The 27,382-nt window shown below is 50.0% G+C and overlaps 1 long non-coding RNA gene across 3 annotated transcripts in view; it reads left to right on the top strand.

Annotated features, from left to right (window-relative positions):
• LOC125107209 (uncharacterized) overlaps positions 1–26,959 on the top strand; it is a 36,310-nt gene extending 9,351 nt beyond the window's left edge. The window contains exons 1-3 of one of the 3 annotated variants that reach the window (XR_007129482.1): positions 1,030–1,088; positions 1,292–1,423; positions 15,395–18,956. This is a non-coding gene — a long non-coding RNA (uncharacterized LOC125107209). Of the gene's footprint in view, positions 1–1,029; positions 1,089–1,291; positions 1,424–15,394; positions 18,957–25,548 lie in introns of those variants that run through there. The other 2 variants (XR_007129481.1, XR_007129480.1) reach the window with 2 other exon arrangements.
• The last annotated feature ends 423 nt before the right edge of the window (positions 26,960–27,382 follow it).

Here is a 27,382-nt window from a genome sequence, read left to right as displayed (position 1 = left end):
CAGTGTTCCTGCTCAGTGGGGAGCCTGCTTTTCCCTCTCCCTCTGCTTCTCTGCCTGCTTGTGCTCTCTCTCTCTCTCTGTCAAATAAATAAATAAAATCTTTAAAAAAAAAACAATCTGGCAATTCTAGGTCTAGGGTGCAAATGTTTGTTTTGTTTTGTTTTCAGTAGCCTCCATGCCCTTCTGGAGCCCAACGTGGGACTTGAACTCATGACCCCAAGATCAAGACTTGAACTGAGATCAAGAGTCAGGTGCTTTCTTTCTTTCTTTTTTTTTTTAAATATTTATATTTATTTTAGAGGGCGGGGCACAGGGAGAAGGAGAGAGAGTCTCAAGTCGACTCTGCTGAACGTGGAGTTGATGTAGGACTCGATCTCATGACCCTGAGATCATGACCTGAGCTGAAATCAAGAGTTGGGTTCTCAACCGACCGTGCTATCCAGGCGTCCCCGCCAAGTATTTTTTTAAGTTAATTTTTTTGAAGTAGAACATGATACAGAAAAGTCCATGTACTCCTCAATGTACAGCTCGATGAATGTTCACAAATTCAACACACCCTTGCACAATACATGGGTCACGAATTGGAAAAGTCCCAGCACCCCATGAAGCCTCTGGTGTTTCTAGCCTCCAGGCTCCCCTCCCGAGTTACTGCTAACCCGACTCTGATAGCAGGGATTGGGTTGACCTCTGTCTCTACCTCATACAAATGGAGTCATAGAGCAAGGACTCTGTAGTGTCTGGCTTCTTTTGTTCTTCATTATGTTTGGCGAGTTTCTGTGATCTGAGATGTCACAATACGAATGTTGTATGATGTCCTTATCATTCTACCTCAGATGAACATAACTGGTTTCCTGTTTGGAGCTATCGTAGTCTACTGCTAAGAACATTCTTGTCATGTCTTTTTTTTTTTTTTTTTTGACACAGAGAGCGAGATCACAAGTAGGCAGAGAGAGGGGGAAGCAGGCTCCCCACTGAGCAGAGAACCTGATGCAGGGGCTTGATCCCAGGACCCTGAGACCATGACCTGAACCAAAGGCAGAGGCTTGACCCACTGAGCCACCCAGGCGCCCCTGTTGTCATGTCTTATGGTGAATATATATATGGATTTCTGGAGGGTAGATACCAAGGGATGGAATTGATAAGCTATAGGATGTATGTGTGTTTAGCATTTAAAGAATTTTTGGTGTTCTCGTTGTTGCTATTTTATTGGTCTCTGCAGTCCTAAATCTGGGGATGATTACAGAGGAGTTTCTGTAAAACAATAATCTTGTGACATCATTCCCTGGTCCAGAGAAAGTCTCGACTGCCCCTGTGGGCATGGAAGGAACTTCACAGGCGGGACCTGACGTAGTTTTTCTTCGTGTGGGTGAGTCCGGAGTGGAAGGTCAAGAAGGAATTCTTGAGACATCTCCAGTGCAAAAAGGTGATTTTATTAAAGCTCAGAGATGGGACCCATGGGTGGGAAGAGCTGCTGCCCTGGGGACTTGAGGAGTGGCTGATTAAATGCTTGGGCGTTGGTGGAGGTTTGGGAAAAGGGACATTAAGATAGTTGGGAGTTTCCTTCTGGAAGTTAGGCTATTGAAAAGAATGTTTTTTGTTTTTTTTTTCATGTTGATTGCTAAAAGAATTTGTAGACTAGGGAAGACTCAAGTCTTGCGGACCGTGATCTCTATCAGTGAACCATTTGGTGTTTTGGTTTTTTTCCTTCCCTTAGTTTTAAGGCAGCCAGGGGTGCCTGAGGAATGTCACACAGATCCCACCTGGGGTTGGGGGCAGGGTGACTGCTGGGTGTCAGCTTCTGCTCTGTCCACTTGCCTTCTGCTCCCACAACAGGGTCCACCATATTTCTTTAGTCTCTTCTGCAACAGCTCCTGGCCTGATGTAGGAAAGACATTGGAGTTTGGAGCCGATGGCCGAGAAAATTCCTGAGATGTCTTGGGTGCAAAGACACGGTTTTATTAAAGCACGCGGACAGGACTGGTGGGCAGAAAGAGCTGCACGGGGGTTGTGAGGAGTGGCTAAGTATCTGCTTTCAGGTTGGGAAGGGGTTAGGGATAGCCTAAGTCTCTAAGGAATTTGGAAGCAAGGTTTCCAGGACCTTGAGGGGTGAGCTTTTATTAGGAAAAGATCATTTACTGCTGTAAAACCCCAGTCATGAGACCCTTCAGATGTATATCGGTGGGCCATATGCTTGGGGGATGATGGCCAACAGATACCTTGGGTGAGGGGAGCTAGAGATAAAGGAAGTTTCCAAAAGGAATTCTACCTGTTAAAGTAGACATAGGATCCTGGAGGTTGGGAGGTTGAGTCAAGGTCAAGTTGCCCTTTGCCCTTAGCAAAGTGTTAACGTCGAGGTAGCTGAGCTCCCAGAGGAAGGTCACTCTGCCTGTTTCAAGGACTTGTCAGTGGGCTGTAGGCAATAAGGAAACTTAAATTTTTTTCTTTTGCTTTTATTTCCCACTTCCCAGCCCACCCTCCAATCCCACAGAAAGCCCAAGGGCTGCCCACAGATCTCAAGGTCTTGTGGGATCTGGCCCTGCCCCTTGGTGATACCATTCCTCCCCTCCAGCCCCACCCCAGTCTGGCGGGCCCTTCTGTCCCACCTCAGGCACACCAGGGTGACTCCGTTCCCCTCCCTCCAGTCTTGTTCAAAATTGACGGCTTCCTTGACACCCGTACAAAGAGCGGCCCCCATGCTCACCTGCCCTGGCCAGTGTTCTCTTTCTGGCTTTGCGTATCTCTGTGGGATTTCTTACCACCTCAGACACCTGCATGTTTGTTTAGGGCCTGCCCTCTTTCCTCAGAATGTCAGCCCCATCAGGGCAGGGGCTGTTTTCCTCATAGGTGTAACTAGCAGGTGCTTAGTCAATATGTATTGAATAAATAAATGTGCGAATTCTCCGCGAATGTCACACTTTCGCCCTCCCAAGCCCGAGCCTCTGTTATGACATCAGTGCAGAGGCTCTTACTCATTGTAGGAGCTCCTAATTTTAGGCCTGACATAGTAATTCTCCTTGGGGGGAATCTGTCCCCTCTCCCCACCATGCAGTCACAAGGGTAGGCCGTCGACAGCCATATTTGTATTTTGGACTCTGTCCCCAGGCCAGAATCAATAACTCATCTGGGCAACCTGACCCAAGAGGGGCCAAGATCTATACTCCAGAAATTTGGAATTGCATTTGACATTTTAGCCTTACTCTGGGCTGGTCTTTAGAATGCAACATTATTATTACTGTTGTTGTTGTTGTTTTAAATTAGGAGCTGTGGTATGACCATCACTCACCCCTGCAGCCTAGGTAGCAGGAGAAAGAGAAGAGGTACAGAGAGCAGGGGGAGTCCATCAGGCTGCTCTCAGGGAGTGTAGCGGGTGTTATGGTGTGCCACCCACAATTCCCCGGGGGTCAGAGTCACCAACCTCCACCTGCTCGAGTCCCGTGTTGACTGAGATGGCTCAGTTAGCTGAGTTCTTCTCTGAGACTTGAGACTTGCCCTCCCCAGGGCAGTTCAGGGCCAGTGACTGGTCCACACAGGGTTACAAAGGGCACCCCCTCCCCTTACCTTGATTCAGGACCTAAATTGATTGATTTAGCTTGATTACCTTGATTCAGCTCTAAAGGACTATCTCGGCTCCTGAGTTCCCTACGGAATTGGGTAAGCCCCGCCTCCCTCCCACTGCACAACAGCTCCACTTCTGCCCAGGCCCTGCCCTGCCTCCTGGGAACACTGCCCCATGGGCTTGCTGGATGCATGTCTCAGACATGCGGATTCCGTTTCCCAGGGAGCCTATAGCCAAAAGCAAGAGACGCACAGCGGAAAGGTGCTGGTGGTATGACAGCCATGGTCGTTGTGGTTGCGGTTTGAAGGGGTGGGGTTCGCAACAAATGGTCAAGACGTCTTTGGTGCAAAAAAGTGGTTTTATTAAAGTACTGGGACAGGACCTGTAGGCAGGAAAAGTGGCACTGGGGTCATGAGTAGTGGCCCATTATATACTTCCAAGTTGGCAGGGGGTTAGGGAGAGCGTAAGTCTCTAAGGAACTTTGGAAGCAAGGTTTCTAGGACCTCGAGGGACCTAGCTATTGTTAGGAAAAGCTCATTTATTATTGTCTAAAAAAACCTTAGTTAGGACACCCTTCAGATGTATATTGGTGGGACATATGATTTCCAACATATATCTTGGGAGGTTTAGAGATAAGTTTTCTAAAGGAATTTTTATATTTTCTTTTTTTTTTTTTTAAAGATTTTACTTATTTGACAGAGAGCAAGAGAGCACAAGCAGGGGAGCTGCAGAGGGAGAGGGAGAAGTAGGCTCCCCGCTGAGCAGGGAGCCTGATGTGGGGCTTAATCCCAGAACCCCAGGATCATGACCTGAGCTAAGGCAGACACTTAACCGACTGAGCCACCCAGCTGCCCTCCAAAGGAGTTTTTTTTTTTTTTAAGATTTTATTTATTTATTTGACAGAGAGACAGATCACAAGTAGGCAGAGAGGCAGAGAGAGAGGGGGAAGCAGGCTCCCCACTGAGCAGAGAGCCCCATGCGGGCCGATCCCAGGACCCTGAGACCACAACCCGAGCCGAAGGCAGAGGCCCAACCCACTGAGCCACCCAGGCACCCCCAGTATTTTTTTTTTTTTAAGATTTAAAAAATTTATTTGACACAGAGAGAGCACACAAGCAGGGGGAGCAGCAGAGGGAAGGAGGAAAGCAGGCTCTCCACTGAGCAGAGAGCCCCACGCAGGACTCGATCCCAGGACCCCGGGATCATGACCGGAGCCAAAGGCACAGGCTTTAACCCACTGAGCCACCTAGGTGCCCTCCAAAGGAGTTTTTTTTTTTTTTTTTTTAAGATTTTATTTATTTATTTGACAGAGCGATCATAAGTAGGCAGAGAGGCAGGCAGAGAGAGAGGAGGAAGCAGGCTCCCTGCCGAGCAGAGAGCCCGATGTGGGGCTTGATCCCAGGACCCTGGGACCATGACCTGAGCCGAAGGCAGAGGCTTTAACCCACTGAGCCACCCAGGCGCCCCTCCAAAGGAATTTTTATATGTTAAAGTAGACTCACAGGATCCTGGGGGCTGGGCTAAGGTTGCCTTTTGCCCTTAAACTTTATTATTATTATTACGGTCAGTTAGCCAAAATATAGTACATCATAGGTCATTGTTGTAAAGTTCAATGATTCATTAGTTGCGTATGAGACCCAGTGCTCATTCCAAGATATGCCCTCCTTAATACCCCTCACCCAGTTACCCCAGCTCCCCACCCACCTCCCTTCTGTAACTCTCAGTTTGTCTCCCTCTCTGATTTCTTCCCATTCACTTTTCCCTCCCTTCCCCTGTGGTCCTCCATGCTATTCCTTATGTTCCACACATGAGTGAAACCATATGAGAATTGTCTTTCTCTGCTTAACTTACTTCATTTAGCATAATCCCCTCTAGCTCTGTTCATGTCGATACAAATAGTGGGTGTTCATCCTTTCTGATGGCTGAGTCATATTCCATGTATATATGAACCACATCTTCTTTATCCATTCCTTTGTTGAAGGGCATCTCGGCTCTTTCCGTAGTTTGCCTATTGTGGATACTGCTGCTATGAACACTGGGGTGCACATGCCCCTTCTTTTCACTACATCTGTGTCTTTGGGATAAATACCTAGTAGTGCAATCACTGCGTCATAGAGGAACTATTTTTAACGTCTTGAGGAACTTCCATTCTGTTTTCCAGAGTGGCTGTACCAGCTTGCATTGCCACCAACACGGTAGGAGGGTTCCCCTTTCTCCAGATCCTCACCGACACTAGTTTCCTGTCTTGTTAATTTTGGCTGTTCTAACTGGTGTAGGGTGGCATCTCATTGTGGTTTTGATTTGTATTTCCCCCATGGCTAGTTAGCCAAGTGTTTTTTTTTTTTTTTTTCTGAAGATTTTATTTATTTATTTGACACAGAGATCACAAGCAGGCAAAGAGGCAGGCAGAGACAGAGGGGGAAGCAGGCTCCCCTGCGAGCAGAGAGCCCGATGCAGGGCTCAATCCCAGGACCCTGGGATCATGCCCAGAGCTGAAGGCAGTAGCTTAAGCAACTGAGCCCCCCCCCCTCCAGGCGCCCCTTGTTAGCTAAATATTAACATCCAGGCAGCTGAGTTCCTAGAGGAATGTCACTCTGCCTGTTTCAAGGATTTGTCAATGGGCTGTAGGGAGTAAAGAAATTTAATTCTTCTTCTGCCTCTGTTTCCCACCTCGCTATGAGGCCAGCAGCAGTTACTACCAGGGCGCACATCTCAGCTTCCTGGATGGTCCTAGCCATGGGTCTCGCTAAACTAACATTTACTGAGGAACAGTTTGGGTGAGGTCAGGGTGGTGCTCACACCCGCCTCCCAAAGCCGGTGAGGGGTCAGGAACCTGGTGAGGGAGGTAGTTTGGCCCTAGCACGCTGTCCTTTCTTGGACTCTCCCAAACGCAGAGGTCAGGCCTGCCCCCACTGTCCTGCGGTGGAGACGGGAGGGACCCCTGCCAGCCCACCAGGTGCAGGCTTGGTTTCCTCGTGGGTCTCCGGCCACACCGCCCTGAACTGGGTCCAAACCGGCCGCGTCACACACGTGCATTAACTACCACCGGCTGCATTTTAACCACGGCCCTTCCACTTCTCTCCCTCCTGCTCCTCCTCTGGCCATTACCTCCCCTGCGGAGACTGCGGCTCTGTCGCCACGCAGTCGGCCGAAGCCCCAGGCTCAAGGCGGTCTAGACACTTAGAAGCCCTCAGCTGGGCCCCAGGAAAATACCGCCCCCAAGGACCTCCGGTTGCAGCCGAGGAAGCAGGGGTGAGAATTTTAACCCCATCCCGCAGCCCCGGGGCGGGCTGGTGGGGGAAAGGCCTTCCCCTGGCAGAGGTCCGATTCAAGGCGGTTCAATTCGATTTGCTTTTCCCCCGCCACCCGCCACCACCCGCCTGCCGCCCTTTGGTTGGTTTTGTGGCGCAGATTTGCTTTCAAGGGCGCGGGGAAGGCGGGGTGCGAGGTTACCGCGGATGGGCGCGCGGGGAAGCGTGGCGAGAGCGCGCGGGCGGGCACGCGCCCCGGGGGTCGGTGGGGGCGGCGTGGGGGGAGGAGAGCGCGCGGGCGGGCGGGGGTGGGTGGGGGGTGGGTGGGGGAATCGTTGGAAGGGGCGACCGGCGAGAGCGCGCGGGCAGACGCTCGCCCGGGGAGGGGCGTGGCCTTTGGGGGGAAGGGGTGCGGCGAGAGCTGGGGGTGCGGGGTTGGTGGTGCGCGCGCTTGTGTTGGCACCCTCACTGCGCCGTCCCCGGGGTGTGTGTGGGTGTGGGCGTGTGTCTTTCTTTTTTTTTAATTTTTTTTAAAGATTTTATTTATTTGTCAGAGAGAGAGAGGGAGAGAGAGCGAGCACAGGCAGACAGAATGGCAGGCAGAGGCAGAGGGAGAAGCAAGTTCCCTGACGAGCAAGGAGCCATATGGGACTCGATCCCAGGACGCTGGGATCATGACCTGAGCCGAAGGCAGCTGCTTAACCAACTGAGCCACCCAGGCGTCCCTGTGTGTGTCTGTCTTGTTGGCGAAGGAGAACTTCCTGAAAGTTGCCCTTGGAGGGTGGGAGGTAGGTAGAGGGAGACCCGCGCCTGCAGACCCGGATTAGGCCCTGTGAAGCGGCTCGGGCGGGGCAGGCGCTTCAGGAGAGCAAGGACGGAAGCGGGCGCTGGGGAGTTTAGGGTGAACACGAGCCAAAGGGGGAAGGACGTAGGTGCAAGGGGCCGCTGGATGGTCCGTAATGGCTTGGGGGCACCGCGCTCGGGCGGCGGGGACCCAGGGCGTTGGGTTTGACCCCCGCCCCAGGCAGACCTGCGACACCTCCTCCGGGCCTCCCACCTTACTGCAGCCCCTGCGGGTCTTGGGACTGGATCATTCTAGAACTATGACCAAGTGGGATAAATAGTTGCTAGATTAAACTTCATCAGGGTAATGGAAGACAGAATGGGATCCTTTTAGCGGTAAAACCCACCTTACTTGTATCATTGAGAACACAGTTGCTGGTTGATCCATAAAGGGCTAGATAGAAATAGATTCCTATTTCCTTGGCCTCATCCATCCAGTCTATTGTTATGCAAAGTGCCAGATAGAAAAGGAGAGTATATAGCTTCTCTTGCCCATAGGACTTGATTATATGACATTTAATAGGAAAACTATAAGAAACTGCTTTCTGCACATCTGAAGTTGTAACTCTAGTCCCTGGCTCAGCACCTTGTCCGTTTTCTTCACTTACCCCAGTTTGCTTACTTTGTCTGTATTGTCAGGTGTCTGTTATGTTAGCTCTCCAGGGCAGATCTCCAGCCGCAGTACTGTGCCTGCTGCAGGCTCTGAGCAAATGGGGAGGCACAAGCCCTCTTGGAGGCTGTGTGCAAGGTAGGGCCAGTGTTCATGGGTTTTCTGGCAGTCTCTGCACCCCGTGTCCCCTCTCCCCTATCACTTCCCAATTCCCAGAGGGAATGAGTTCTTCAGACCTCATGGGATCTACATTATGTCATGTGTCTGAACTAGACTTAAATGTATGTATTTTAAGGATATTTTATTGTCAGAGAGAGAGAGAAGGAAGATGCACAAGCAGGGGGAGCAGCAGGCAGAGAAGCAGGCTCCCCGCTGATCAAGGAGCTTGATGCGGGCTGGGTCCCAGGACCCTGGGATCAGGACCTGAGTGGAAGGCTGACGCTTAACCAACTGAGCCAGCCAGGTGCCCTGAACTGGACTTATATTTAATGCATATATATATATATATATTTTTTTTTTTTTTTTAAGATTTTATTTATTTATTTGTCATAGAGAGAGAAGCGAGAGTGAGCACAGGCAGACAGAGTGGCAGGCAGAGGCAGAGGGAGAAGCAGGCTCCCTGCCAAGCAAGGAACCCGATGTGGGACTCGATCCCAGGACGCTGGGATCATGACCTGAGCCGAAGGCAGCTGCTTAACCAACTGAGCCACCCAGGCGTCCCTAATGCATGTATTTTTTGATGCACCACCAAGTGTAAGAACAGACAAACCTGACCTCCGCTGGGCTCTGCCATTGACCAGCTGGGTCAGTCTGGACACAGCACCAGGCCCTCCTTTGTGGTAGGGCATAATAATCCTTCCCTCATTAGGAATTAGTAGGCGTGGGAAGACTGAGATCACAGCAGCCAACAGGTACCGAGCACGTGCTGGGTCCAGCACGGTTCTTAGAACTTTTTTTGTATTGAATTGTTTAATCAATGTAATAAGGTCAGTAGGGTGCCTGGCTTGGTGTCCAGCATAGAATAAATGACAGATACAAATAGGTTTTAAAAAACGTTACTCAATGAGGGGCGCCTGGGTGGCTTAATCAGTTAAACGTCTGACTTTGGCTCAGATCATGATCTAAGGGTCCTGGGATTGAGCCCCACATCTGGCTCCGGATTCTGCTGCTCCCCCTGCTTGTGCTTTCTCTCTGTCAGATAAATGAAAAATCTTGTTTTTTTAAGATTTTATTTATGTATTTGACAGACAGCTAAGGAGGGAATGCAAACAGGGGGAGGGGAAGAGGGGAGGCGGAGGGAAGAGGGGAAGTGGGGAAGCAGGCACCCCACTGAGCAAGGAGCCCAACAGGTGCTTGATAAATCCCGGGATCATGACCTGAGCCCAAGGCAGACACTAATGACTGAACTACCCAGGTGCCCCATAAATGAAAAAAAAAATTTTTTTTTAATATTTTAAAGATTTTATTTATTTATTTGTCAGAGAGATAGAGTACAGGCAGGCAGAGAAGCAGGCAGAGAGAGGGGTGGGGGGAAGCAGGCTCCCCGCAGAGCAAGTATCCCGATGTGGGACTCAATCCCAGGACGCTGGGATCATGACGTGAGCCGAAGGAAGGCAGCCTCTCAACCGACTGAGCCACCCAGGCATCCCTGAAAAATCTTTTAAAAAAGTTGTTCAGTGAGAAAGATTTCAGATAGAAAACTTCTTAATTGCACTTAAGCCTATCAGCAGCGCTACTTCTATGCAGGGTCAAAACACTTCTGTTTTACTATGTAGATGAAAACTGGCATAAGTGTTCAAAATGCATTTTTAACTGCTTTTTGAGTGTCTTGGTGTGATGTATTTTATGAATGTCAAGTTTTTAAGCTGTATACCTTTCATTTAAATATTTATATTTTGGTGTAATTGATTTAAATGCATAGGTATTTTCCTTTTTTTAAAGTTTTTATTTATTTATTTTTTTAAAGATTTTATTTATTTATTTGACAGAGAGAGAGAGAGAGATCACAAGTAGACAGAGGCAAGCAGGGGGGGAGGGGGAAGCAGGCTCCCCGCTGAGCAGAGAGCCCTATGTGGGGCTCGATCCCAGGACCCCCGACATCATGACCTGAGCCAAAGGCAGAGGCTTAACCCACTGAGCCCCCCGGGCGCCCCTACAATACATAGGTATTTTCTAAATAAAGCTAAGTACCAGGGCTGGTTGACTCGGTCGGTAGAGCATGTGATTTTTTAAATTTTTATTTTTTAAGATTTATTTATTTAACAGAGAGAGACAGAGAGAGAAGGGAACACAAGCAGGGGGAGCTGGAGTGGGAGAAGCAGGCTTCCCGAGGAGCAGGAAGCCTGATGTGGGGCTCGATCCCAGGATCATGACTTGAGCCAAAGGCAGGCGCTTAAGGACTGAGCCACCCCGGCGCCCCAGCATGTGACTCTCGATCTCAGGGTTGGGCGTTTAAGCCCCATGTTGGGTGTGGAGTCAACTCTAAAAAGATAATAATGCACTACCTACCTAAAACCTGTTGTGGGATTAAATAAAGTACTTATTTAATTTGTATTGATTTATTTTAATATGCAGTAATTTTCATATATATGTATATATTTATATACACAATATTTAGCATGTTTTGCTGTCCTCGGTGCTCACTATGTGGCAGCTGTTATTCATGGTCAATTATTAGCTTGACCTTCTGAACTAAACAGTCGAAATAAAAATACCCATGAGAGAGGCCGCTTACTCAGAAATAGTCTTGAGTTATGCAAGGCCCGTAAGTAAGTGGTGAAACATGAACTAGGAGTCACTGGCTTGCTGGGCATTCGGGCTAAGACTATTCTGAGAGAGGGGCTCCTGGGTCGCTCAGGGGGTTAAAGCCTCTGCCTTGGGGTCAGGTCATGATCTCAGGGTCCTGGGATGGAGCCCCACATGGCATTTTGCATCTGGGGCTCTCTGCTCAGCAGGGAGCCTGCCTCCTCCTCTCTCTCTGCCTGCCTCTCTGCCTACTTGTGATCTGTCTGTCAAATAAGTAAAATCTTAAAAAAAAAAAAAGACTACTCAGAGAGAGGTGCGTCCAACTGCTTTATAAAGGCGATAGGGTCCACCTGTGCATGTGGGCAGAGACCCTCTGTATCTCCGATGCCCCTTGGGAAGGGTTCGCGTGTTTCATCTTGGTCCGGCCCAGGTTCTATGAAATAAAGTTTGTTTTGGAGGCTGGCGTGAGTTGGGTTTATGGCTGCTTTACTTCCGTTAATACGTTTCGTCCATAAAGAGAAACCCACTTAGGACAAAGGAAACATGGTTCCTTAAATGCCAAATGCATCCAGTTTCCGTGAATTTGGGTTTTTGTTTCACTTTCTTTTGGTAGAACCAGAAATTGAAATCTTCCAGCAGGAAGCAGGTGAGGGAGAAACCTTTGTGTAGTTTGGCTGTCTGCCTCCTCCCACTTCTTTATCTCTTTGTTTGTTCTCTTTGTTTGAAATGTTTCTACAGAAGCTTAAGCAATGGATGTTTTTACATTTGGTTTAAAATTACTGTGCACTTGGGCACCTGGATGGCTCAGTTGTTAAGCATCTGCCTTTGCGTCTCTCTCTCTGTGTCCAAAAAAAAAAAAAAAACAAACAAACTTAAAAAATAAAAAATACAATAAAATTACTATGCACTCCTTACTTTATTTTTTCAAACAACAAATTTGTTGCCAAGTGGCTGTAGATGCTTATCCATGTCCGTAGAACAGACTTGCTCTGCTAGAGACAACGTGGGTCTGGCCCAGCCACTCACTAGCTCTGTGATTTTTTTTTTTTTTTAAGATTTTATTTATTTATTTGAGGGATAGAGAGTGCCCGCACTCGCAGAAGCTGGGGGAGGGACAGAGTAGGAGCCAGACTCTGACCCTGGGGCTTAATCCCAGGACCCTGAGATCATGACCTGAGCTGAAACCAAGAGTTGGAGGCTCAAATTACTTTGCCACCCAGGCGCCCCTCCGTGGCTTTGAGTCTTATCTGTAAAATGGGTTTGATAAAAGTAGCACTTTATGGGAGCCATGAAGATGGGATGAATTAAACTGGTTGAGTCTAACATTCAATAAATATTACCTAAATTTAAAAAAATTTTTTTTAAAGATTTTATTTTTATTTATTTGACAGAGAAACAGCGAGAGAGGGGACACACGCTGGGGGAGTGGGAGAGTGAGAAGCAGGCTCCCTGCGGAGTGAAGAGCCCTATGTGGGGGTCAATCCCAGGACCTGAGCCGAAGGCAGAGGCTTAACCCACTGAGCCACCCAGATGCCCAATATTACCTAAAATTATTGTAGTATTTGTGCCTTGACTTTGAAAACCATGGCTAAGCATGATGTTTTAAAACTGACAAGGAAGAAGGGGCACTTGGGGAGGCTTGGCTTTGCCCACACTGTCCCTGGTCACCATCCCACACCTTGCGCTTTCCAGTCAACAGCATATCTTGGTGATCCCTTATAAAGCCAGACTGCCAGGGAGGGAAGAGCCAAGCTGCATTCCAACTTGTGCAAGGCTGGTGGGGTGTTTTAAAGGGAGAATAAGTGCGGGGGGGGCGCCTGGGTGGCTCAGTCAGTTAAGCGTCTGCCTTTGGCTCGGGTCATGATCCATTGGGCCCCCTACTCGGTGGGGAGTCTGCGTCTCCCTCTGACTGATGCTCTGCTTACTTGTGTTCTCTCTATCAAAATAAATAAAATTTTTTTAAAAATTGAGAATGAGGGAGTAGTGAGAGGGAGAGAGTCAGACACATGGAAAATTACACAGTGAGTACGAGGGTCGGTCAGTGTCAATGCCAGCAGGCCCGATGACCAGTGATTGTCCAAGTTAGGCTCCTGCCCTCCCACAGAGACCAGGAGACAGGGGCCCTGTCCCTCTGATGGTAATCCTCTCAAAGGGAATGGCCTTTGAGCATGTGGGCCTTTGAGAATGACACTCTTGGGGTGGAGGCGATACGTGTCTATCTGAGAGAGACAGAGGAAGGACTTTTTTTTTTTTAAGATTTTATTTATTTATTTGACAGAGAGAGATCACAAGTAGGCAGAGAGGCAGGCAGAGAGAGAGGAAGGGAAGCAGGCTTCCCGCCGAGCAGCGAGCCCGACGCGGGACTCGATCCCAGGACCCTGAGATCATGACCTGAGCCGAAGGCAGTGGCCCAACCCACTGAGCACCCAGGCGCCCAGAGGAAGGACTTAAATCGTAAACTTTCTCAAGTAACTGCTCTCGGGGGATTCGGAGGCCTAGGTTCAGGGATTGCCTGGAATGGGCAGCCTGAGCTTGGTCAGGCAGGCATTTGAAGGGGGCTCATGAGGTCCGCATTCCTAGGGACAGCCGTGGGCAGCTGGAAACCACGCCTGGGTTTGTTCAAGTCTCTTGTGGGGTGGGTGAAAGGGACAGCCCTGCAAAGCGCAGGATTTGTGGGCCGCGGTGGAGGACCTCGGTTCGGCAAAGGGCAGAGTCTTCGTCACATGCTGTGGCAACCAGCAGGGACACCTTGGTCCTTTTCATGGCTGGTGGCCCCCCGTTGACGGACATTTTAGGATGGTGTGTTGAAGCTTTTATAAACCCAAGCTATTTTCAAGAAAACAGATATTTAAATGGAAATTGATTTTTCAAAAAATGATGACTGCAGCATGTCAACACATAGTATGGGGGCGCCTGGGTGGCTTAGTCATGAAGCGTCTGCCTTCAGCTCAGGTCATGATCCCAGGGTCTTGGGATGGAGCCCCACATCAGGCTCCCTGCTCAGCGGGGAGCCTGCTTCTCCCTCTCCCGCTCCCCCTGCTTGTGTTCCCTCTCTCGCCGTGTCTCTCTCTGTCAAATATATAAATAAGATCTTTAAGGAAAAAAAAATAGTATGATAATCAATTTGAGATTGAGTTCTGTCGAAGGCTCCCGACCTGTGCTCCCTGCCCCAGGACTAACCTCGTATGTGTGGTAGGTCAGTTTTTACATCAGCCTCTGCACTCCGCTGTTCTGGGCTTAAATCCAGGTTCTGACACTGACAACCTGTGAGGTGGTGACAGGTTACTCTTACCCTTGTTACCTGAGCCTGGGTTCTCCTCTTCTGGCTATTAGCCAAAAACGACATACCCCTGGAGAGCACCTGCCTTAGCTGGTGAAGAGTCCGTCTCTTGGTTTCAGCTCAGGTCAGGATCTCTCATGGGTTGTGAGATCAAGTCCCGGGTATGGCGCCCGGCTCTGCCCCTCCCCCCACTAGCACGAAGGTGTGCCTGCTCTCTCAAAGAAATAAATAACATCTTTAAAATAAATGATCTTAGGGGCGCCTAGGTGGCTCAGTGGGTTAAAGACTCTGCCTTTGGCTGAGGTCATGGTCTCAGGGTCCTAGGATCCAGCCCTGCTTGGGCTCTCTGCTCAGCAGGGAACCTGCTTCCTCCTCTCTCTCTGCCTGCCTCTCTGCCTACTTGTGATCTCTGTCTGTCAAATAAATAAAATCTTAAAAACAAACAAGGAAGGAAGGAGAACACTGGGGATAGTTCCCAAAGCAGTGTCTCCCCGAACAACAAAACTGGGGATGTTTGAAGCTAAGGGTGCACACGAATCACAAAGGGTCTCCTGTGGTGGGGAAGACAGCATCGAATTGCGGCAAAAATCATCTAAGGCGACGGAGAGCAGATCAGAGTGCCGAGGGCGGGCAAGGGTTGGCGTCATTAATTCTCTGGCTTGGTCAGTCTGGTATCTGGGTGCTCAGAGGGTTTAGATCCTGCAAAGGTTGCTCAGAGATTGCTTGAGTGGCACATCAGTCTTCACTTTAAAAAAAATTTTTTTTAAGGATTTTACTTATTTGAGGGAGAATGGTTTGGGGGGAGGGGTTATGTGTCTGCCCTCAGGAGGGGCAGAGGGAGACGCAGGCGCCCCATGGAGATCTCACATTCTTTCCCAAGATGGCCAGGGACCTACAGTGACTTTTCTTATGTTCAAAAAGGTATGCTTTGGCTTTCTTTTTCTGGGGATCCCTAACTCTTTCTACCTACACCCTCTCCGTGCCTCCGTGTCCCCGACTGTAAAAGGGGGAATGTCATAGGGTTGCTGGGAAACTTAAGTTAGTCATCCATGTCCAACCCTTAATAATTGTTAACCAGCTTAATCTGATTTTTTTCTCCTCTCCCACAGCCCGGGCTGGAAGAGGGTCTGGAATACCTTCCCGTTCCTCATGTGTCTGCATCTCGAAGGCCTCCCCAGCACTCACTGGTGGTTATTTCAAGTGCACCTGTTCCTGAAACAGCTTGAGAATCCCACGGACTTGTCGTTAGGACGCAGGTGCATCTTCATTACCAAGTTTAGTTCTCCAGGTACTACGTATCTGGTGTTCTTGTTTGCTCTCGGCTCCTCCTCTTTTCAGGAAACCGTTCAGCGTTCGCTGAGGGTCTAGGCCTGTGTGGGACACACCGACGGGATGCGACGGAGTTTTTCTGCAAAGTACATACTTGCATTGTGGCTACTAGATTGCAGAACTCTGTCCGGTGCCAAAACTGTAGAGCACAGGCAATGGCTTTGGTTCTAATACGTGGCCTGCAGATCTAGAGGAGTCCGAATCTTCAAGGAAGGAGGAGTGTTTGTTGGTTGGTTTTACGATTTATCTATTTATTTTAGAGAGGGGGGCATGTGCACGCGCTTGTGGGAGTGGGGGCGGGTTGAGGGAGAGAAACTCAAGCAGACTCCCTGCTGAGCCACCCAGGTGGGCGGGGCCCCGAGGAGGCGGGGTTTGGAGGTAGGTCTTCAAGGACACCGGGAGCTGGATAGTGACGTGGGGGACCAAGGCAGAAGGAAATATAGATAAACTTTAATGTCCTTATAACCTGCAGCCCATTGAGAAGTGCTGGAGATAGGCTCATTATAACCTTCCTCCGGATTCTGAGGCTTTAACATGGGAAAGTCCTCTTGGAACTTCCCCTTATCTTCACTTTTCCTAGCCCCAAAGTGTATAATCACTTGCTCTTCACAATCCCAGGGCTGCAGGGATCCCACAGCCACAGAAGCTCCTTCTGCCCCCCATGCCCTGTCCCCGCACTCTGTCCCTGCTCCCTGTCCCCGCGCTTTCATAAAACCACCGTTTTGCATCAAAGATGTCTCGAGAATTCTTTCTCGGCTCTCAGCTCCGGACTGCACCAACTTTACAAAACTGTGTGCGTAGTTGACCTTGGCAGGAGACAGGTTCCCTGGGAGAGTGAGAGGCCGTGCTTGCCTGTGGGGGAGAATTCCTGTTTGGGGTCGGAGTGGTAGGGTGGCGGCAAGTTATGGGGGACTTTGGCAACTGAACACCTCTTGAGGGGCGCCTGGGTGGCTCCGTGGGTTAAAGCCTCTGCCTTCGGCTCAGGTCATGGTCTCAGGGTCCTGGGATCGAGCCCTGCATTGGGCTGTCTGCTCAGCAGGGAGCCTGCTTCCTCCTCTCACTCTGCCAGAGATCTTGTGATCTCTGTCAAATAAATAAATAAAATCTTTTTTAAAAAAAACACCTCTTTAGATATGGCAAAGAGAGGAAAGAGCACCTGTGTCTCTTAAGCCCCGTCTAGCCTAATGACAGCTCCCTACCGCAAGAACCTGTGTGAGGATAATAAGATCCACGGAACTGGGGTTCTGGGGGTTTCTCGCGAGAAGCAATCTATCTATTAAGTGTCGACTTAGGTCTCCATTTTTGTCCTCAGTCCGGAGGAATCGTGAGCAGAGCTGAGGCTGTATCATGTTTTACTCTTTCCCTGGGGAGAAGAAAATGCTGACCTCCCGACCCTGGGGATGTCTGACATTGACCTTTCTTTTATGGCCGTGTTTCCTCCACAAATCAGGAAGCTGCTGCATTTTCCCTTTCAAGAACACATTGCTGGGGCATCTGGGTGGCTCAGTGGGCTAAGCCTCTGCCTTCAGCTTGGGTCATGATCTCAGGGTCCTGGGATCGAGCCCCACATCGGGCTCTCAGCTGGGTGGGGAGCCTGCTTCCCTCTCTCTATCTGCGTGCCTCTCTGCCTACTTGTGATCTCTCTCTCTCTCTGCGTCAAATAAATAAATAAAATCTTAAAAAAGAACAAAAACACATCGCCATGACTGAACACCTAGGCATCCGTTCCATACACGCTGACATCCCCCGTCATGCGTGCTATAGTAATAAGCCGCAACAGATCAATGGGGAAGTGTAATCTGGTCTTGTGGACCTGAAAATCAAATCAAAATACAAGGAGAGCAGGCCAGGGGTCGGCAAACTCTGTAAAAGACCAGACAGTAAATACTTTAGGCTCTGGGGTCATTCATCTCTGTCATCGGAGGGTGAAAAGCAGCCATATATTTTTTTTATATACGTTGAGTGTGGCCTTCCTTATCAGTATCATTTTCACATAATTCAGTATACGTTTCTTTTTAAGATCTTATTTATTTGTTTATTTGAGAGTGCGCATAAGCGAGGGGAGCTGCAGAGGGAGAGGGAGAAGCAGACTCCCCGCTGAGCAGGGAGCCCAACACGGGGCTCGAACCCAGGACCCTGGGATCATGACCTGAGCGAAAGGCAGACGCTCAACGGACTGAGCCACCAAGGCGCCCCTTGGTACACATTTCATACAATGGTCAAGTGTCATGAAGCACCCTCCTTTTGATTTTTGTTCAACCATTTAGCAATGTATAAACCATACTTAGCTCCCAGGTCCCATGGAAACCAGTGGCAGAGCAGAGGGGGGGCCATGGGCTGTAGTGGATGTGTTGAGTCCTAAAAGGACTGTTATAGATGGAGGCCCAGAATGCAGGGAAACAGGGTGGGCAGAGGTCAGCCATTTCTGCAGGACCCGGCCGGGTTCAGGGGATGCTTCCTGGACGAGGGGAATTGCACACGGGTTTTGAAGGTTAAGTACTTGTTTGCCAAGAGGTCTGTTGAAGGGGGTGGGAAGCGGAGCTGAGTTCCAGGCTACTTGATCAAAGGCACAAAGGCAAGCGGACCTGGATGGAGGGTGTGGCGTGTTTGGAACTGGGCGGGTTTGGCCTGGCTCCAGCATGGGAGCAGGGAGCCTTGGAATGGTTGGAAGTGGGCAGGGAACTTGAGCCATGTTTTGCAAAAGCCCTTTATTGCGGTGCCAGAGTGGATTTTATTCTCAGGAATTGGAAGTCTTACAAGTTTCTCAGTGGAAGTGATTCAAAGCTGCAGATATGGAGGCCTGGTTTGAGAAGGGGCGTGGGAATACTTAGTGGGAGGCTGGGCTGGCAGGTAGGAACTGGCCTGAGGGTTTGTCCCCACAGGGGGTTGTGGGCTCTGCCAGCAACCAGAAGAGAGGTTTCTTCAGGTGGAGTCCAGGGAGGGAAGCCAAAAGCTCGGAGCCAGGTACAGTCTGCAGGGCACAGAGTGTGGCAGGACCTGGCACAGCACTCTGAGGACTGAGAGCAGGAGATGGGGCTGGGAGAGGTTTGCATGTGGAGGGGAGATGGGGGGGGTGCCGGTGGAGGGGATAGCTGCTTCCCCAGCACCTGTAAGGGCCAGGTGGGGTCTTGGAAAAAGACGGCATTTTTTATTATAAAAATGACACTGAATCATTGTAAAAACCTAAGACAGAGATAGAGATATGGCCCCATGCCTGGGGGGACTTACCATGCAGGATTTGGTGTGTGTCCTTCTGACTCTCTGTTCTCTGCCTGTGCAAATATACATATCACGTCTTTTCAAATAAAAAATGGAAAGCATACATATTTTCATGCAATGTACTCTTCTAAAGATTTTTTAAAAAGTATTTATTTAGGGGCGCCTGGGTGGCTCAGTTGGTTAAGCAGCTGCCTTCGGCTCAGGTCATGATCCCAGCGTCCTGGGATCGAGTCCCACATCGGGCTCCTTGCTTGTCAGGGAGCCTGCTTCTCCCTCTGCCTCTGCCTGCCACTCTGTCTGCCTGTGCTCACTCTCGCTTCTCTCTCTATGACAAATAAATAAATAAAATCTTTAAAAAAAAAAAAAGTATTTATTTATTTGTCAGAGAGAGAGCTAGCTTGAGTCGGGGGAAGGGCAGAGGGAGAAGCAGGCTTCCCACTGAACACGGAGCTTACGCGGGACTGGATCCCAGGACTCTGGGATCATGACCTGAGCCGAAGGCAGAGGCTTTAACCCACTGAGCCACCCAGGCACCCCTCCCTTTTAAAGATTTTTATTATTATTTTTATTATTTATTTGACAGAGAGTACGAGTTGGGGAAAGGGGCAGGGGAACAAGCAGACTCCCCGCTGAGCAGGGAGCCCAACTGGGGCTCAATCCCAGGACTCCAAGATCACAACCTGAGTTGAAGGCAGACACGTGTCCGACTGAGCCACCCAGAGGCTCTTGCAATTTACTCCTACTGAAAATATGTAAGTTGCAGACCTCTTTCCTATCAGTACAAAAAGATCTACCTCAAACTTTGTAACAGTTCTGTAGTTCCTTGGAGCATAGGTGTACCATGATTTATGGACTCATTCCCCTCCTGCTGAGAATTTGAGTTGTCAACATCAATACATCTTTTATTTATTTGTTTTTTAAGATTTTATTTTTTATTTATTTGACAGAGAGCCCAAGCAGGGGGAGCGGCAGGTAGAGGGAGAAGCAGGCTCCCCGCTGAGCAGGGAGACCTATGTGGGACTTGATCTGAGGACCTTGAGATCATGACCTGAGCCAAAGGCAGACGTTTAACCGACTGAGACACGCAGGCGCCCTCAATTCATCTTTTAAACAATGCTGCAGTAAACACACAGTGGGCACACAGTGGCCCCTGGCAGGATGGCAGGCTCAGAACTTGGCTCACAGGAGTGCTGCCTGATGAGGGCCAGAGAGGGGAGCCAGTGGGGGTGGGGCACCCTGACCACTCACAGGAGGGGCGGAACAGTGGGACTTGAGTCCTGAAGAAGAATCTGCAGGACCCGGTAGGGCAAATAAGGCAAGGGCAGGAATCAAACACGGCATAAACGGGTTGTAGTCCCATCAGCAGATCCCACTGGCCTGATCTTCCAAATCAATCCCAGAGTCAATCCATTCTAATCCCCCCACCACTACCCCAGCCTGGCCCCTGGGCCAGGGAAGTGGCCTCTCACTGGTCTCTGTACTTCTAGCCTGTTCTCCCCAGAGCAGATGGAATGATCCTTATAAAAGGTAAGACCAGGGGCGCTGGGTGGCTCAGTGGGTTAAGCCTCTGCCTTCAGCTCAGCATGATCTCGGGGTCCTGGGATAGACCCCCCCCGCCCCCCCCCCCCCCGCCCCCCGTGTCGGGCTGCCTGCTCAGCAGGGAGTCTGCTTCTCCCTCTGTCCCTGCCCCTCGTCGTGCACGTACTCTCTCTCAAATAAATAAATAAAATCTTTAAAAATTAAATACATAAAAGGTAAGACGAGGCTACACTTCACCTCAGGATCCCTCAGGCTCCTCAGCTACTCAGAATTGAGTCCAGGCCTCCTGGGCTCTGCAGGAGCTTGCCGCTTTGATCCTGGACCGCTCCATCTCAGGCGGTACCCCTGCATCCCCATCTCCCTTCCCAGCACTTGCCCCACGGGAGGGCCCTTCTCCCTGCTTCCTGGATTTACGGTGGGTCTCCCTGCTGGCGCGGAAGCTTCCTGAGCCGGAGGACTTTGTCCCCTTCACTACTGCAATTATTCCCAGTGGGCTGAGCTGATTAGACTGAACTGGGCGAAGGCATCCAGCAGGTAGGGTGTATCACTGCCCCCACGACAGTCAGGAATGCCGATGGCGCATTGCATTTTGCTGATTCCATGGGCTTACTTAAAAACGGCGCAGTTTAAATAAACTTAAACAAAAGGTGGGATGGGGGCGGTGCCTGGCTGGCTCATTTGGAGGAGTGTGGAGCTCTCCAATATATCTCTTGATATCTCGAGGCTGTGAGTTCAAAGCCCTCCTTGAGTGTAGCCACTAGTTGAAAAATCAATCACCACCACCCCCCCCGCACTATTGTGTTTATTAACACATTCATTCCCATAGCGAACAGCTACTGGGTACCGCGGTGGGTGGGTGGGGGGAGGCTGATTTTAGCCAGAAATTCTAGGCTGTATCCTACAAACGCTGCTACCAGGGGTGTGACTTCAGACAGATGCTTCACCACTCTGTCCCTCAGTTTCCTCATCAGGAAAGTGGGCCCAAGAATCTCATTTACATCCCATTTTGTTGTAAGGATTGAGTAAGTTAATGTATGTGGAGCGCTGGGAACCGTGCCCAGCGCAGAATTCACCAGCATTACTGTCTGCTGCATATGACTTTCCCGGATAGTGCAGGGACAGGGGTGACAATGTAGGTCTCGCTGCTCCCCACTGCCTGCCCCAGTAGGGGAGCCGGGTAATAGATACAATTCTGGGGTAATCCTCTGCCCCGCGGTGCGGTCAGGGAACCCTGGGCAGCAGCGCTCCCTGGAGGGCGGAGCTCCCAGGTGAAGAGAGATCCGAGGGGGCGGAGGCTGGCCTCTGTGCCCCTCCCATCCCATCCCATCCCAGCTCAGGCCCCATCTACAATCTGCGCTTCCGGCTCAGTGTCCTGGCTACTCAGCGCCTTCTAGAATATTCTCCACTCCGCAGCTGTGACGTTGTCTGTCAGTTCCAGACCCGGGTCTGCATGATCCCCTCTGCGTGCTGTTCCTCTCTGGCTTACCACCACGCGGTTTCACGGCATTTTTGGGTGTTTTGTTTTTTTTGTTAATCGGGCCTAAGGAAATGCCAGCCTCTCTCCTGCAACCGTGCTTGACCTCTGGGCTTTGCAGGCTAGGCTCCTTCCTACCCTCAGGGCTCTGCTTCTTGGTGAGACCTTCCCTTTCTGTCAACATACATGCCTGTGGCACTGGGCAGTTTCCTGATTTCTTGTTCACCCATTTGCCTGTCTCTCCCACTGAGCCAGTGTCCCAAGCATTTGGGTATCAAGACCCTTATGCGCTTGTAAATATCAAGGCCCCTTTATATAGATTACATCTGTTGATATTAAAGCTGAGAAATTTTAAAGATACGTATTAGTGCATTTGAAAATTACAATAAGCCCATTAAAGATGAACATAAACGGCATTATTTTTATGAAGAACAACTGTTTTTCCCCAAACAAAAAACACATAGAGTGGAATTTTACATTTTGTAAAATCCCTGGTTGGCTCTGGAAACACGAGGTTGTTAAGACATATTACTTACCCCTCAGTGCCTTTGCTCATGGTGGTTTTTTTTTTTTTTATAGTTTTTCTTTTTTAATAATATCCGTAACATGAAATGTACCATTTTAACCATTTTCAAGTGTACACTTAAGTGGCACCAAGTGCATTCCCAGTGCTGTGTGACCGCCACCTCCGTCCCTCTCCAGGACATTTCATCCTTCCAAACTGAATTTCTGTCCCCACTACACACCAGCACCCCATTTTCCTGCCCCTCCTTTGCTTGTAGTTTTGGCCAAATAATAGGAATGGCTGTCCACTTTTTGGAATAGTGTTCTCTTCCCCCTAGTATTTCCGAGTATCTACTGTTGGCATCCCCAACGACAAACATTTTGAATGCCTTCCATGTGAGGCCTAGTGTAGGTACACCACACACAGAGGACACACTCTGTCCTCAGGTAGCTGAGTTCAGCTAGATAGCAACATAGTCAAAAAGAACCATAAGAAATAGAGAACTGGGCCCAGAGCCAGGGAGCCTGGCTGGAGCCTTTGGAGGCTACTGGGGCAGGTCCTTGAATCCTCTGGCTTCACATGCCGCGCCCAGGAAAGTGGGTCAGGCATTCAGCAAATAGTGCTTCCTTATTTGCCTCCCAGAGGTTTTCATCCTCACATCGGATCCTGGGTATAAACTATGAAATGCTACAAGAATGCAAGTTCTGAAATAGGATGTCTAGTGACCTTCAGAACCCAATTTTTATCTTTTTTTTTGTTGTTGTTAAGGCAAAAACTTTTTTTTTTTTTTTTTTTAGGTTTTATTTATTTATTTGACAGACAGAGATCACAAGTAGGCAGAGAGGAAGGCAAAGAGAGAGGAGGAAGCAGACTCCCCTCTGAGCAGAGAGCCCGATGTGCGGCTCGATCCCAGGACCCTGAGATCATGACCTGAGCAGAAGGCAGAGGCTTTAACCCACTGAGCCACCCAGGCGCCCTAAGGCAAAAACTATTTTTAAGAAAAAGTGTGTTGGGCGCCTGGGTGGCTCAGTGGGTTAAAGCCTCTGCCTTTGGTTCAGGTCATGGTCCCAGAGTCCTGGGATCGAGGCCCACATCGGGCTCTCTGCTCAGCGGGGAGCCTGCTTCCTCCTCTCTCTCTGACTGCCTCTCTGCCTACTTGTGATCTATCTCTCTGTCAAATAAATAAATAAAATCTTTAAAAAAAAAAAAAGAAAAAGAAAAAGTGTGTTTTCTCATTTTCTATTCTTGGCATAATTTAATTCTTCCCAGTAGAACCCAAACCTCCTGAACCCCTTTTCAGTGTCATCTAAAACTGGAACTTCCTCTATTTCTGGATAAAAAAATCCATTCACAAATGAGTTGTGCGATCTGATCACCCTTTTTTTTTTTTTTAAGATTTTATTTATTTATTTGACAGAGATCACAAGCAGGCAGAGAGGCAGGCAGAGAGAGAGGAGGAAGCAGGCTCCCCGCTGAGCAGAGAGCCCGATGCGGGACTCGATCCCAGGACCCTGAGATCATGACCTGAGCCGAAGGCAGCGGCTTAACCCACTGAGCCACCCAGGCGCCCCTGATCACCCTTTTTGACTTCAAACTTTTCTTTGCCAAAATTAAGTAGTACGATGCCCACATTTCCTCTATAATCTTCATCTAGGATGCCAGCTCCTGCATCAATGGAGTATTTTGCAGCCAAACCAGAATGGGGAGCTACTCTTCCATAGTACACAGAAGGAAAAGTTACCTGAATGTCCTTTTTTTTTTTTTTTTTAGATTTTATTTATTTATTTGTCAGAGAGAGAGAGAGCGAGCACAGGCAGACAGAGTGGCAGGCAGAGGCAGAGGGAGAACCACGCTCCCTGCTGAGCAAGGAGCCCGATGTGGGACTCAATCCCAGGACGCTGGGATCATGACCTGAGCCGAGGGCAGCCGCTTAACCAACTGAGCCACCCAGGCGTCCTATCAATGTCCATTTTTACAAGGGCCTCCTCCACAGGGGGTAGTGTCTAATCATAGGCAATGTACAAGTCGTGGCCCGCATGGACCCCTTGGTCAGGCTCTGAGAGCCGGACAAAGCGAAACCGTGTGCTGTCCTCCCCAGGCCCGCGTGTCTTGCTGGGGGAGATGGTGGGTGTCGCTTCAGAGCAGGGCATGGCAGAGCAGAACGAGAGAAAAGACAGCAGCAGAGAGAACAAATGGACACCCCAATTTTTATCTTAAAATAGATGATATTCTTCCTCCCTGATTCGATGTCAGAAATGTACAGTCTTTTTGGTCCCTTGGAGAGGCCGGCATTATCGTAAACGGCGTAGGGTGGATAGACAATCCCAGCACAGGACAATCTAAGTGATGCGTAATGTTTTATACTTTTTTTTCCCTAAAGGTTTTATTTTATTTATTTGTCAGAGAGAGGGAGCAGAAGCAGGGGGGAAGCAGACTCCCCGATGAGCAAGGAGCCCCATGTGGGACTCAGTTCCAGGACCCTGGGAGCGGAAAGCAGACGCTTAACTGACTGAGCCACCCAGGCATTCCCCAGGTTTTACACTTTTTTTATTTTAAAGATTTTATTTATTTTATTTATTTGACAGAGAGAGAGATCACAAGTAGGCAGAGAGGCAGGCAGAGAGGGGGAAGCAGGCTCCCCGCTGAGCAGAGATCCTGATGCGGGGCTCGATCCCAGGATCCTGGGATCATGACCCCAGCGGAAGGCAGAGGCTTTAACCCACTGAGCCACCCAGGTGCCCCAGGTTTTACACTTTTTAAACACTGATAAGAATAGGATCAAGGGGAGAGGCGCCTGGGTGGCTCAGTCCCTTGAGCCCCGGACTCCTGGTTTCCGCTCAGGTCATGACGTCAGGGTGGTGGGATCCAACCCCGCCTCAGGGTCCACGCTCAGCTTGGCGACTGCTTGTCCCTCTCCCTCCGCTCCTCCCCCCGCCCTTTGTTCTCCTGCTCTCTTGAATAAAAAAATTTTTTAAATCTTAAAAAAAAAAAAAAGGATCAAAGAGGCCCAACAAAGTGCTGAAAGAATCATCCACTCCATGACAGCTTGTACCAAATCTGTGCGTGATCGCTGGATTTCCCCCAAGGCCCTGATGAACGTGTTGGGGGCCTTCTCTTTCTTTGGGTGAAATTAACATTTCTGCTTGAGCCAGAAACTAATTTTTTCTTTTACTTTTTTCTCTCCCGCACTTTCTCAGGGCTTTGCCACCGATGCCCCATGCCCCCCACCCCACCCCTTTTCTGTCTCTGCAGGAACCTCTCCCTGAGCGCCCCCCCCCCCACCCCGGCCCTCCTGCGCTCCTGCGCTCAGGCACCTTCCCAGCCTCCCTGCTTGTTGCGCATGCGCATCTCCAGCTGCCCCGCTCTCCTTGCCTGCTCTCACACACGGGAGGCTCACCTCTCAGACTGACTGACCCCGCACAGCTGGCCGCAGCTCTCCTCGCGCCCGAGCCCCACAGCCGTCCATTCCTCCTTCTCCTTCACCCCCGAGCGGAGCTGCCACGGGCTTTGCGACAAAATAGATGCAGAGTCCATCCGTCCGTGGGCGTGTGGGTGCGGCCGGACCGGTGGAGCCACCCTCCGGCTCCCCTCTGGACCGGTGCCGTAGTCCCCGCAGCGGTCAGCCTGCTCCTCCTTCGTCTGCTGGAGTTTGTTCTCAGCAGCTGCTCCGAACCTCGCCGCGGCAACCCCTCGTCCCTCCAGGAAGCCCGCGCTCTTCCGGTGACCTCTCGAGTCCCGCTGGAGGGGCCCCAGGCCCCAGGCCCCGTCTGAGCTCATCCGCTGCCCTTGATCTTGTTTGGTGATCTCCAGCCACTCCGGCCTCAGGGGACGCGCGGCATATGCCCTCCTTACCCAGGTCGACCCCGTGAGCAGGAGGGTGTCCTTGCAAGTTATCCACGGGACCGGCTCTGCCATCTCCTTCAAGGCTTTGCCTGAAGGTCACCTCCTCGACCAGGTCCGCTTGGACCACCTGACTCAGAATTGCTCCGACATCTGGGTCCCCCACGTCCCTGTCGAACTTCTCCTTTTTCTTCGCGGTACCACTTTGTCATCTACTAGACAGCGATGGAATTGCTTTTCACGTCCAGTATTGTTTGTCTCCTTCTGCTGGAACCGGGCTCTGCAAGGGGAGGGCGCGGCTTGTTTCCCTTCCCGGGTATCCCAAGCACCCGGCACCCAGGAGCCCTTACTAAGCTGAGTGAACAAATGAGTGCGGCTCAGGGCCAGGCACCCCGGGCTCTGCCTACCTGCTTGCAGCACTGGCTCCCGACTGGGATCGAACTTGGGGTTTCAGGCAGCTTTATTCTGGAATTTCAGCGTGGTTTTGTATTGGGGTGGGGGTGGGGAATAGAAGGAGGCAAGGGTGTCCAGGACATTTGATCTTGAGGAAAACAGTGTCTTTATTATTCCAAATCCATTTCAGGTATGGGAATGAGTGAATCAAAAATTCTGAAATTTTGGGGTGCCTGAGTGGTTCAGCCGCTTAAGGGTCTGACTCTTGCTTTCAGCTCCGGTCATGATCTCAAGGGCCTGGATTGAACCCTGCCTCGGTCTCTGGGCTCAGCATGGAGTCTGCTTGTCCCTCTCCCTCTGCTCCTCCCCCCACGATCTCTCTCTGTCTTTCAAATAAATAAAAAATTTTTAAAAAATTTTTAAAAAAATAAAAAATAACTTTTTTAATTAAAAAAATTAAAAATTTTTTTAATTAAAAAAAAAAAGCTTTGGATGAGAAGAAGGGAGGAGGGGAGCAGGGCGTACCCCTAATGGGAATGATCTTGTGGACTGTGTGAAGTTTCATGTGTGTATGTGGGTGTACCCATGCGCATGTTTGTGGGGAATGTTCCAGAGCCCTCCCTAGGGTCTCAGAGGACTTGTCACCCACAGAGCATTAGGAGCCCCAAGTAAGGACAGACCCAGATGTGTCTACTGAGGGCCTCAGACCCCCGGCCACCGTGACACCGGGAATGTCACTGTTGCGGCTCTTTCTGCCCCTGGGGTCCCACTCTGAGAGAGTTTAGTAACTTTATTGAA

Source organism: Lutra lutra, chromosome 8 (assembly GCF_902655055.1).
Source record: "Lutra lutra chromosome 8, mLutLut1.2, whole genome shotgun sequence".
NCBI lineage: Eukaryota > Metazoa > Chordata > Mammalia > Carnivora > Mustelidae > Lutra > Lutra lutra.
The sequence above is the reverse complement of the archived record's forward strand: the minus strand, read 5'-3'. Positions and strand labels throughout refer to the sequence as shown.